The sequence below is a fragment of the Scyliorhinus canicula genome, chromosome 15 (assembly GCF_902713615.1).
Source record: "Scyliorhinus canicula chromosome 15, sScyCan1.1, whole genome shotgun sequence".
In the NCBI taxonomy this organism is placed as follows: Eukaryota; Metazoa; Chordata; class Chondrichthyes; order Carcharhiniformes; family Scyliorhinidae; genus Scyliorhinus; species Scyliorhinus canicula.
The window spans coordinates 80,855,469-80,866,024 of record NC_052160.1 but is presented as its reverse complement, the minus strand read 5'-3'; the positions used below and the strand labels follow the sequence as shown (position 1 = coordinate 80,866,024).

At 50.9% G+C, this 10,556-nt stretch overlaps 2 pseudogenes; both read left to right on the top strand.

Moving 5' to 3' along the window:
* The first annotated feature begins 3,666 nt into the window (after positions 1 to 3,666).
* Positions 3,667 to 3,843, top strand: LOC119979184 (annotated as a pseudogene).
* A 5,469-nt stretch (positions 3,844 to 9,312) lies between these two features.
* On the top strand, positions 9,313 to 9,493 carry LOC119979199 (annotated as a pseudogene).
* Positions 9,494 to 10,556: the final 1,063 nt, after the last annotated feature.

The window sequence follows — 10,556 nt, the reverse complement described above, 5'->3', positions numbered from 1 at the left end:
ACTTATAGTAGGATACGTGTGCAACGTTATCGCAATGGAATCGACGACAAATGAATGTAACTGAGACGGAAATGTACAGTCAAGGTATTTTGAAATGTTCTGTAAAGATTAAGATAAATTTTATGAATAAAGTATATTTTTTTGAAAAAAAAAAAAAAAAAAAAAATCCCATCTGGTCAGGAGGAAACGACTGTCGTTCCTCCGGCCTGGGTATTCTGCTACGGGGAGGCAATTTCACCATCTCCGACGTTAAGGAGGTGGTGGGGGGACGCCTCCTAGTAGCAGACGTCAAATACAAAAACACCCCTATCAGACTTATTAACGTGTATGCCCCAGCCGTAAAAACTGAGCGACTGGCTGTACTTCAGCAACTACCACTGCTGTTGGCCACCTCCATGCCGGTCATCCTGGGCGGTGACTTCAACTGCATCATCGATGCGGATGGACGATCCGGCAGAGCCGGCAGCAAACTAGACGCTACGTCCAGACTCCTGATGGAAACGGTAAAAGACGCCAAGCTGCTCGACGTCTTCAGCAACCCTGCAGACGGAGCGCAGCGGAGATACACATGGTCACGGCCAGATGGGTCCGTCCGTTCCAGAATAGATTTCTTTTTTGTGTCCCGTGCTTTCACGGTCAGGCCCACCGACGTCAAGCCGGTGTTCTTCTCTGACCACTGCCTCCTACTGGCTGACTGCCACCTGCAGGAAAACCAGGGGGTGGGCAGGGGGACATGGAAGCTAAATGTAAAACTGTTGACCCCAGAAAACCTCCAGGAACTCAAAAGGGATTACAAAGGTTGGAGAACCGTGAAACCCCTCTTTGAGTCTCCACATCTCTGGTGGGAAGCAATCAAGGGGAACATCAAAAGGTTCTTCATCCTCAAGGGCATACAGAAGGTGAGAGAGAGACGAGGGGTCACAACCAGGCTCCAGAAAAGCATGCAAAACTTACTCCAGCTGCAGTCGATGGGGGTTGATGTCAAGGAGGATCTCCAAGAGGTGAAGAGCCAGCAGGCCTCTCTCTACACCTCGGAGGCCTCCAAGGTCATCTTCCGGTCCAGAGTCCGCTCTGTGGAGCAGGATGAAAAGTGCTCACGCTTCTTCTTCCAAAAGGTGCACAGGGACACCTCTGTGATCAGCAGCCTGAAGGAAGAAGATGGCTCTGTAAAGACATCGCAGTCTGACATCCTGAGGATCAGTCAGTCCTTTTATGCTGGACTGTATGATCTGAAGCCAACAGACAGCACTGTTACCCAGACCTTCCTGTCGTCTATCACGGAGGTCTTAGACGACAACGAGGGGGAAAACCTGAACAAACCACTAACTCTGGACGAGCTGACAAAGGCCGTCAAGTCCTTTGAGACGGGTAAGGCTCCCGGAAGCGACGGCTTACCGGCTGAGTTGTACTTGGCTCTGTGGGACTGGATGGGCCCAGACCTGCTGGAAGTGTACGAGAGTATGCTTCTGGATGGCAGCATGTCAGAATCCATGCGGAAAGGCATCATCACCCTCATCTACAAGCAGAAGGGGGAAAGGGAAGAAATTCGAAATTGGCGACCCATTTCACTGTTAAATGTGGATTACAAAATCTTAGCCAAAGTCATCGCCAATCGGGTCAAGTCTGCTCTGGAGTCGGTGATCCACCCTGACCAAACCTGTGCTGTACCCGGCAGGAAGATCTCTGACAGCCTCGCGCTGCTCAGGGATACGATCGCCTACGTGCAGGACAGGAGGGTGGACACCTGCCTCATCAGCCTTGACCAGGAGAAGGCTTTTGACAGAATATCGCACACCTACATGATGGATGTGCTCTCCAAAATGGGGTTTGGGGAGGGAATTCGCAATTGGATCAAACTGCTCTACACAAACATCTATAGCGCAGTCTCAATCAATGGGTGGGAATCAGAAAAGTTCCAGATCAAATCTGGAGTCAGGCAGGGCTGCCCTCTCTCCTCGGCCCTGTTTGTGTGCTGCATAGAACCTTTTGCCGAGTCCATCAGGAAGGATCCGGACATGAGAGGGGTGACGATCCCTGGCAGCGGAGGCACGCAAGTCAAGGCCTCCCTGTACATGGACGACGTCGCCGTCTTCTGCTCGGATCCCGCGTCTGTACGCAGGCTCTTGGACACCTGCGACCAGTTTGAACTGGCCTCAGGAGCCAAGGTAAACCGCGGCAAGAGCGAGGCCATGTTCTTTGGGAACTGGGCCGACCGATCCTTTGTCCCCTTCACGATCAGGTCAGATTACCTGAAAGTGCTGGGGATATGGTTCGGAGCGGCTGGGGCATGCACCAAAAACTGGGAGGAACGAATCACCAAAGCAAAACAGAAACTGGGCTGGTGGGAGCAACGCTCCCTCTCCATTGCGGGCAAAACCCTGGTCATCAGGTGTGAGGTACTCTCGGTGTTACTGTACGTGGCGCAGGTCTGGCCCATCACTCGGACCTACGCCGCAGCAGTCACCCGGGCCATCTTCAAATTCATCTGGAGATCCAAGATGGACCGGGTCCGAAGAGACACAATGTACAAGCCTCTAGATAAAGGAGGGAGGAACGTACCCAACGCCGCCCTCATCCTGATGGCCACCTTTGTGGGCAACTGCATCAAGCTGTGCGTAGACCCCGGGTATGCAAACACCAAGTGTTACTTCATACTCAGGTTCTACCTGTCCCCGGTGTTACGAAGGATGGGCCTGGCCTCATTGCCGCGGAACGCTCCAAGTAGTTGGACCGTACCGTACCACCTATCCTTCGTGGTAAAGTTTTTGAAGGAAAACACCTTTGACCACAAGGCAATGAAGCAGTGGTCAGCACGTAATGTCCTCGAGACCCTCAGAGAAAAGGAGACTGTGGAGGATGTTGGATGGTTCCCTGAGCAGACTGTCAGAGCCATCTGGCAGAATGCCTCATCACCAGAACTTTCAAACAAGCACCAAGACCTCGCTTGGCTGGTAGTGAGAAGGGCCCTCCCTGTCAGATCCTTCATGCACACCCGAAGGCTCAGCATCAATGCACGCTGCCCTCGGAGTGGTTGTGGGGGAAATGAAACAGTCACACACCTCCTTGTGGAATGTGCCTTTGCAAAACAGGTCTGGAGTGAGATGCAGTGGTATCTGTCAAGGTTCATCCCGAGCAGCTCAGTGACACAGGACTCTGTGCTCTATGGACTGTTTCCAGGGACCCACACCGAGACAGATATCAACTGCTGCTGGAAGGTCATCAACTCGGTGAAAGACGCTCTTTGGTCTGCCCGAAACTTGCTGATCTTCCAGTGCAAAGAACTGTCCTCGACCGAGTGTTGCAGACTGGCACATTCCAAGGTCCAGGACTACGTGCTGAGGGACGCACTCAAGCTTGGGGCAGCTGCCGCCAAGGCGCAATGGGGAAGACCACAGTGTAAGGTCTTACCAGCAAATGTACACCGAGGGGTTGGTAACAGTGTAAAACCCCTCGGTCCGGAGTTCCTTTTTTCCATTACCAGAATGTATGTATGAAAGAAACAAAGTAATGTAAATATTGAAAAAAGAACTGTAACTTATAGTAGGATACGTGTGCAACGTTATCCCAATGGAATTGACGACAAATGAATGTAACTGAGACGGAAATGTACAGTCAAGGTATTTTGAAATGTTCTGTAAAGATTAAGATAAATTTTATGAATAAAGTATATTTTTTGAAAAAAAAAAAAAATCTGTTCTTATCAGTTTAATATCTGATACGTCCCTTATCTGGGGACCATATATTAAATTGATTTTTGGAGCAGGGAGATGGAATAGGGGCTTGCTCCGTCCACTCCACGCATCAACCTGGTATTGCAGTATCTCCAGGAATGGTGCACACCACCCCTTCTTGGGGAATTTACAAGTCAAAAAACAGTTCAAACACATACAAATACACACTTTATCTCACTCAATCACTAAACTACTTTGGGGAGACAATTCCCAACTCCATCAAACTGCTCTACATAAACATCTATACCACAGTCTATCGCTTATCGGCCTTTTGGCTAACATCAAGTGTAGCGCACTTGATCGGGGGAAGCTAAGGATTCGATCTTGATGTCGATCGTGCATTGGAGAGACTGAAGACTGAAAGAGACGTTTAAGCTCAGCTGCTATTGGTGGATCTTCATGCTGGCCTAAACCTTGGTTTGGGCCTAACGCCGGTACAGTCAAGAGCCAACGTCGGAGCTATGACCACTGCTGCATCCCGACCACCAGGCTGGGGAGTGCGAAACACTGTCCGAGTCACAGTCAGGAAGTCGGAAGGGAAGTCGCCTGTGGATCGAATCTTCTTCGTGAAGCGGGTACTGATCGACTGCTGTGGGTTTCAACCAACAGATATCTTCGCCTTGCAAGATTTCCCCAACAACGGTTACTTCGATGTCACCTTCAGGAATGTTGCTGATTGCATCAAGTTCTTGGATGTGTTTAAAGAAAAAGGCAACCAGAGCCCCCTGTCTATCCTGACTGCGGAGCCTCTGTTCACGCTACCATCGCAGAGAAACCGGGTTATTACGCTGCACATGTACAACGCCTACGTCCCCATGTCTGATGTGCTTACGTTCCTCGCCAGGTACGTTGACCTGAAAAGCGACAGCTTACAACTAAAGGACACCTTTGGCATCTGGACAGGCGAGCACCAGGTCAAGGTAACCCTGAGAACGAACGCCAATGGACCATCTTGCACCCACCCTCCAGTTTCGCCATTGGAGGAAACCGAGGCTACCTCTACTACGGGGGGCAGCCACGAGTATGTCACACCTGTGGCAAAGCGGGGCACATGGCCGCCAACTGCAAAGTCACCTTCTGCAAAAACTGCAAGCAGGAGGGGCACATGACAAAGGACTGTAAGGAAGACAAGTACTGCAACCTGTGTGGGGAGGCCGGCCATCTTTACAGGGCCTGCCCAAAACGTGGGGCAACGTATGCACAAATCATCAGCGGCGGAGCCAAAAAGGCAACCACACAGGAGGAAGTACAGGCACCCTCCATCGACAAAGACACCACACCACAGAATGCCGAAACTCTACAGCAAGGCCCTCAACAGAATGTGGAGGCCCCAGCACAGCCTGACAAAACAACCCCACTCCCATCTGGCGAGGAACACGAGACAACCGAGGATGGAACAAAGAGTGAAGAGCGCTGGGAAACGGCAGGCACAAGAAAAGCAAAGAGGAAAATGAAAAATGAATCAAAGAAACCCCCGACGGGGAATGTAAAAAGCGGCAAATCAGCAGCGCCGACAACTCCTGCGATGAAGGCGAGCAATCAAAGAATAGGCCTCAATTAAAGAGGCAAAGCACCAATGTGGGAGGGGATGCACAGAACCCCCAGACCACAGACAGGAACGAAAACAAAACTCAACCAGAGCACCAACCTCTGGACGATGGGAATCGGCCTGCAACCCCAACACCCGCTGACTGCCACGCCGGGCACAACGGCTACACCCCCACCCCCTCCACATTGCACATCCATCAGGTTCAAGGCCACACTGAGGACAATGGCAGCTTCCTAAACCATGATACGGTGAAACATTTTGAGAATACCACCGGCATGACGGGGAACTTTGAACAGCTGGAACAACCAACTGAAATGGACTCTGAAATCTGAGACTGGTAAATCTACTCTTTTTAAAATGGGTTTTAAAATCGCATCAATTAATGTGCGAAGTATTAAAGATACTTCGCGGTGTGTAGCCACACTCGGCTACTTAGAAAATGTAAGAGCCGACCTACTGTTTCTGCAGGAGTGTGGGATTCCACACCTCAGCAACTACAGGCGTTGGTCGAGCTGGTGGTCCCACGGGCCATCCATCTGGTCAGGAGGAAACGACTGTCGTTCCTCCGGCCTGGGTATTCTGCTACGGGGAGGCAATTTTACCATCTCCGACGTTAAGGAGGTGGTGGGGGGACGCCTCCTAGTAGCAGACGTCAAATACAAAAACACCCCTATCAGACTTATTAACGTGTATGCCCCAGCCGTAAAAACTGAGCGACTGGCTGTCCTTCAGCAACTACCACTGCTGTTGGCCACCTCCATGCCGGTCATCCTGGGCGGTGACTTCAACTGCATCATCGATGCGGATGGACGATCCGGCAGAGCCGGCAGCAAACTAGACGCTACGTCCAGACTCCTGATGGAAACGGTAAAAGACGCCAAGCTGCTCGACGTCTTCAGCAACCCTGCAGACGGAGCGCAGCGTAGATACACATGGTCACGGCCAGATGGGTCCGTCCGTTCCAGAATAGATTTCTTTTTCGTGTCCCGTGCTTTCACGGTCAGACCCACCGACGTCAAGCCGGTGTTCTTCTCTGACCACTGCCTCCTACTGGCTGACTGCCACCTGCAGGAAAACCAGGGGGTGGGCAGGGGGACATGGAAGCTAAATGTAAAACTGTTGACCCCAGAGAACCTCCAGGAACTCAAAAGGGATTACAAAGGTTGGAGAACCGTGAAACCCCTCTTTGAGTCTCCACATCTCTGGTGGGAAGCAATCAAGGGGAACATCAAAAGGTTCTTCATCCTCAAGGGCATACAGAAGGTGAGAGAGAGACGAGGGGTCACAACCAGGCTCCAGAAAAGCATGCAAAACTTACTCCAGCTGCAGTCGATGGGGGTTGATGTCAAGGAGGATCTCCAAGAGGTGAAGAGCCAGCAAGCCTCTCTCTACACCTCGGAGGCCTCCAAGGTCATCTTCCGGTCCAGAGTCCGCTCTGTGGAGCAGGATGAAAAGTGCTCACGCTTCTTCTTCCAGAAGGTACACAGGGACACCTCTGTGATCAGCAGCCTGAAGGAAGAAGATGGCTCTGTAAAGACATCGCAGTCTGACATACTGAGGATCAGTCAATCCTTCTATGCCAGACTGTATGATCTGAAGCCAACAGACAGCACTGTTACCCAGACCTTCCTGTCGTCTATCACGGAGGTCTTGGACGACAACGAGGGGGAAAACCTGGACAAACCACTAACTCTGGACGAGCTGACAAAGGCCGTCAAGTCCTTTGAGACGAGTAAAACTCCCGGAAGCGACGGCTTACCGGCTGAGTTGTACTTGGCTCTGTGGGACTGGATGGGCCCAGACCTGCTGGAAGTGTACGAGAGTATGCTTCTGGATGGCAGCATGTCAGAATCCATGCGGAAAGGCATCATCACCCTCATCTACAAGCAGAAGGGGGAAAGGGAAGAAATTCGAAATTGGCGACCCATTTCACTGTTAAATGTGGATTACAAAATCTTAGCCAAAGTCATCGCCAATCGGGTCAAGTCTGCTCTGGAGTCGGTAATCCACCCCGACCAGACCTGTGCTGTACCCGGCAGGAAGATCTCTGACAGCCTCGCGCTGCTCAGGGATACGATCGCCTACGTGCAGGACAGGAGGGTGGACACCTGCCTCATCAGCCTTGATCAGGAGAAGGCCTTTGACAGAATATCGCACACCTACATGATGGATGTGCTCTCCAAAATGGGGTTTGGGGAGGGAATTTGCAATTGGATCAAACTGCTCTACACAAACATCTATAGCGCAGTCTCAATCAATGGGTGGGAATCAGAAAAGTTCCAGATCAAATCTGGAGTCAGGCAGGGCTGCCCTCTCTCCTCGGCCCTTTTTGTATGCTGCATAGAACCTTTTGCCGAGTCCATCAGGAAGGATCCGGACATGAGAGGGGTGACGATCCCTGGCAGCGGAGGCACGCAAGTCAAGGCCTCCCTGTACATGGACGACGTCGCCGTTTTCTGCTCGGATCCCGCGTCTGTACGCAGGCTCTTGGACACCTGCGACCAGTTTGAACTGGCCTCAGGGGCCAAGGTAAACCGCGGCAAGAGCGAGGCCATGTTCTTTGGGAACTGGGCCGACCGGTCCTTTGTCCCCTTCACGATCAGGTCAGATTACCTGAAAGTGCTGGGGATATGGTTCGGAGCGGCTGGGGCATGCACCAAAAACTGGGAGGAACGAATCACCAAAGCAAAACAGAAACTGGGCTGGTGGGAGCAACGCTCCCTCTCCATTGCGGGCAAAACCCTGGTCATCAGGTGTGAGGTACTCTCGGTGTTACTGTACGTGGCGCAGGTCTGGCCCATCACTCGGACCTACGCCGCAGCAGTCACCCGGGCCATCTTCAAATTCATCTGGAGATCCAAGATGGACCGGGTCCGAAGAGACACAATGTACAAGCCTCTAGATATAGGAGGGAGGAACGTACCCAACGCCGCCCTCATCCTGATGGCCACCTTTGTGTGAAACTGCATCAAGCTGTGCGTAGACCCCGGGTATGCAAACACCAAGTGTCACTACATACTGAGGTTCTACCTGTCCCCGGTGTTACGAAGGATGGGCCTGGCCTCATTGCCGCGGAACGCTCCAAGTAGTTGGACCGTACCGTACCACCTATCCTTCGTGGAAAATTTTTTGAAGGAAAACACCTTTGACCACAAGGCAATGAAGCAGTGGTCAGCACGTAATGTCCTCGAGACCCTCAGAGAAAAGGAGACTGTGGAGGATGTTGGATGGTTCCCTGAGCAGACTGTCAGAGCCATCTGGCAGAATGCCTCATCACCAGGACTTTCAAACAAGCACCAAGACCTCGCTTGGCTGGTGGTGAGAAGGGCCCTCCCTGTCAGATCCTTCATGCACACCCGAAGGCTCAGCATCAATGCACGCTGCCCTCGGAGTGGTTGTGGGGGAAATGAAACAGCCACACACCTCCTTGTGGAATGTGCCTTTGCAAAACAGGTCTGGAGTGAGATGCAGTGGTATCTGTCCAGGTTCATCCCGAGCAGCTCAGTAACACAGGACTCTGTGCTCTATGGACTGTTTCCGGGGACCCACACCGAGACAGATATCAACTGCTGCTGGAAGGTCATCAACTCGGTGAAAGACGCTCTTTGGTCTGCCCGAAACTTGCTGATCTTCCAGTGCAAAGAACTGTCCACGACCGAGTGTTGCAGACTGGCACATTCCAAGGTCCAGGACTACGTGCTGAGGGATGCACTCAAACTTGGGGCAGCTGCCGCCAAGGCGCAATGGGGAAAGACCACAGTGTAAGGTCTTACCACCAAATGTACACCGAGGGGTTGGTAACAGTGTAAAACCCCTCGGTCCGGAGTTCCTTTTTTTCCATTACCAGAATGTATGTATGAAAGTAACAAAGTAATGTAAATATTAAAAAATGAACTGTAACTTATAGTAGGATACGTGTGCAACGTTATCCCAATGGAATCGACGACAAATGAATGTAACTGAGACGGAAATGTACAGTCAAGGTATTTTGAAATGTTCTGTAAAGATTAAGATAAATTTTATGAATAAAGTATATTTTTTGAAAAAAAAAAAAAAAAAATCTGTTCTTATCAGTTTAATATCTGATACGTCCCTTATCTGGGGACCATATATTAAATTGATTTTTGGAGCAGGGAGATGGAATAGGGGCTTGCTCCGTCCACTCCACGCATCAATCTGGTATTGCAGTATCTCCAGGAATGGTGCACACCACCCCTTCTTGGGGAATTTACAAGTCAAAAAACAGTTCAAACACATACAAGTACACACTTTATCTCACTCAATCACTAAACTACTTTGGGGAGACAATTCCCAACTCCATCAAACTGCTCTACATAAACATCTATACCACAGTCTATCGCTTATCGGCCTTTTGGCTAACATCAAGTGTAGCGCACTTGATCGGGGGAAGCTAAGGATTCGATCTTGATGTCGATCGTGGATTGGAGAGACTGAAGACTAAAGAGACGTTTAAGCTCAGCTGCTATTGGTGGATCTTCATGCTGGCCTAAACCTTTGGTTTGGGCCTAACGCCGGTACAGTCAAGAGCCAACGTCGGAGCTATGACCACTGCTGCATCCCGACCACCAGGCTGGGGAGTGCGAGACACTGTCCGAGTCACAGTCAGGAAGTCGGAAGGGAAGTCGCCTGTGGATCGAATCTTCTTCGTGAAGCGGGTACTGATCGACTGCTGCGGCTTTCAACCAACAGATATCTTCGCCTTGCAAGATTTCCCCAACAACGGTTACTTCGATGTCAAAAAACAGTTCAAACACATACAAATACACACTTTATCTCACTCAATCACTAAACTACTTTGGGGAGACAATTCCCAACTCCATCAAACTGCTCTACATAAACATCTATACCACAGTCTATCGCTTATCGGCCTTTTGGCTAACATCAAGTGTAGCGCACTTGATCGGGGGAAGCACAGTCTATCGATCTTGATGTCGATCGTGGATTGGAGAGACTGAAGACTGAAGAGACGTTTAAGCTCAGCTGCTATTGGTGGATCTTCATGCTGGCCTAAACCTTGCTTTGGGCCTAACGCCGGTACAGTCAAGAGCCAACGTCGGAGCTATGACCACTGCTGCATCCCGACCACCAGGCTGGGGAGTGCGAAACACTGTCCGAGTCACAGTCAGGAAGTCGGAAGGGAAGTCGCCTGTGGATCGAATTTTCTTCGTGAAGCGGGTACTGATCGACTGCTGCGGGTTTCAAGCAACAGATATCTTCTGCTTGCAAGATTTCCCCAAAAACGGTTACTTCGATGT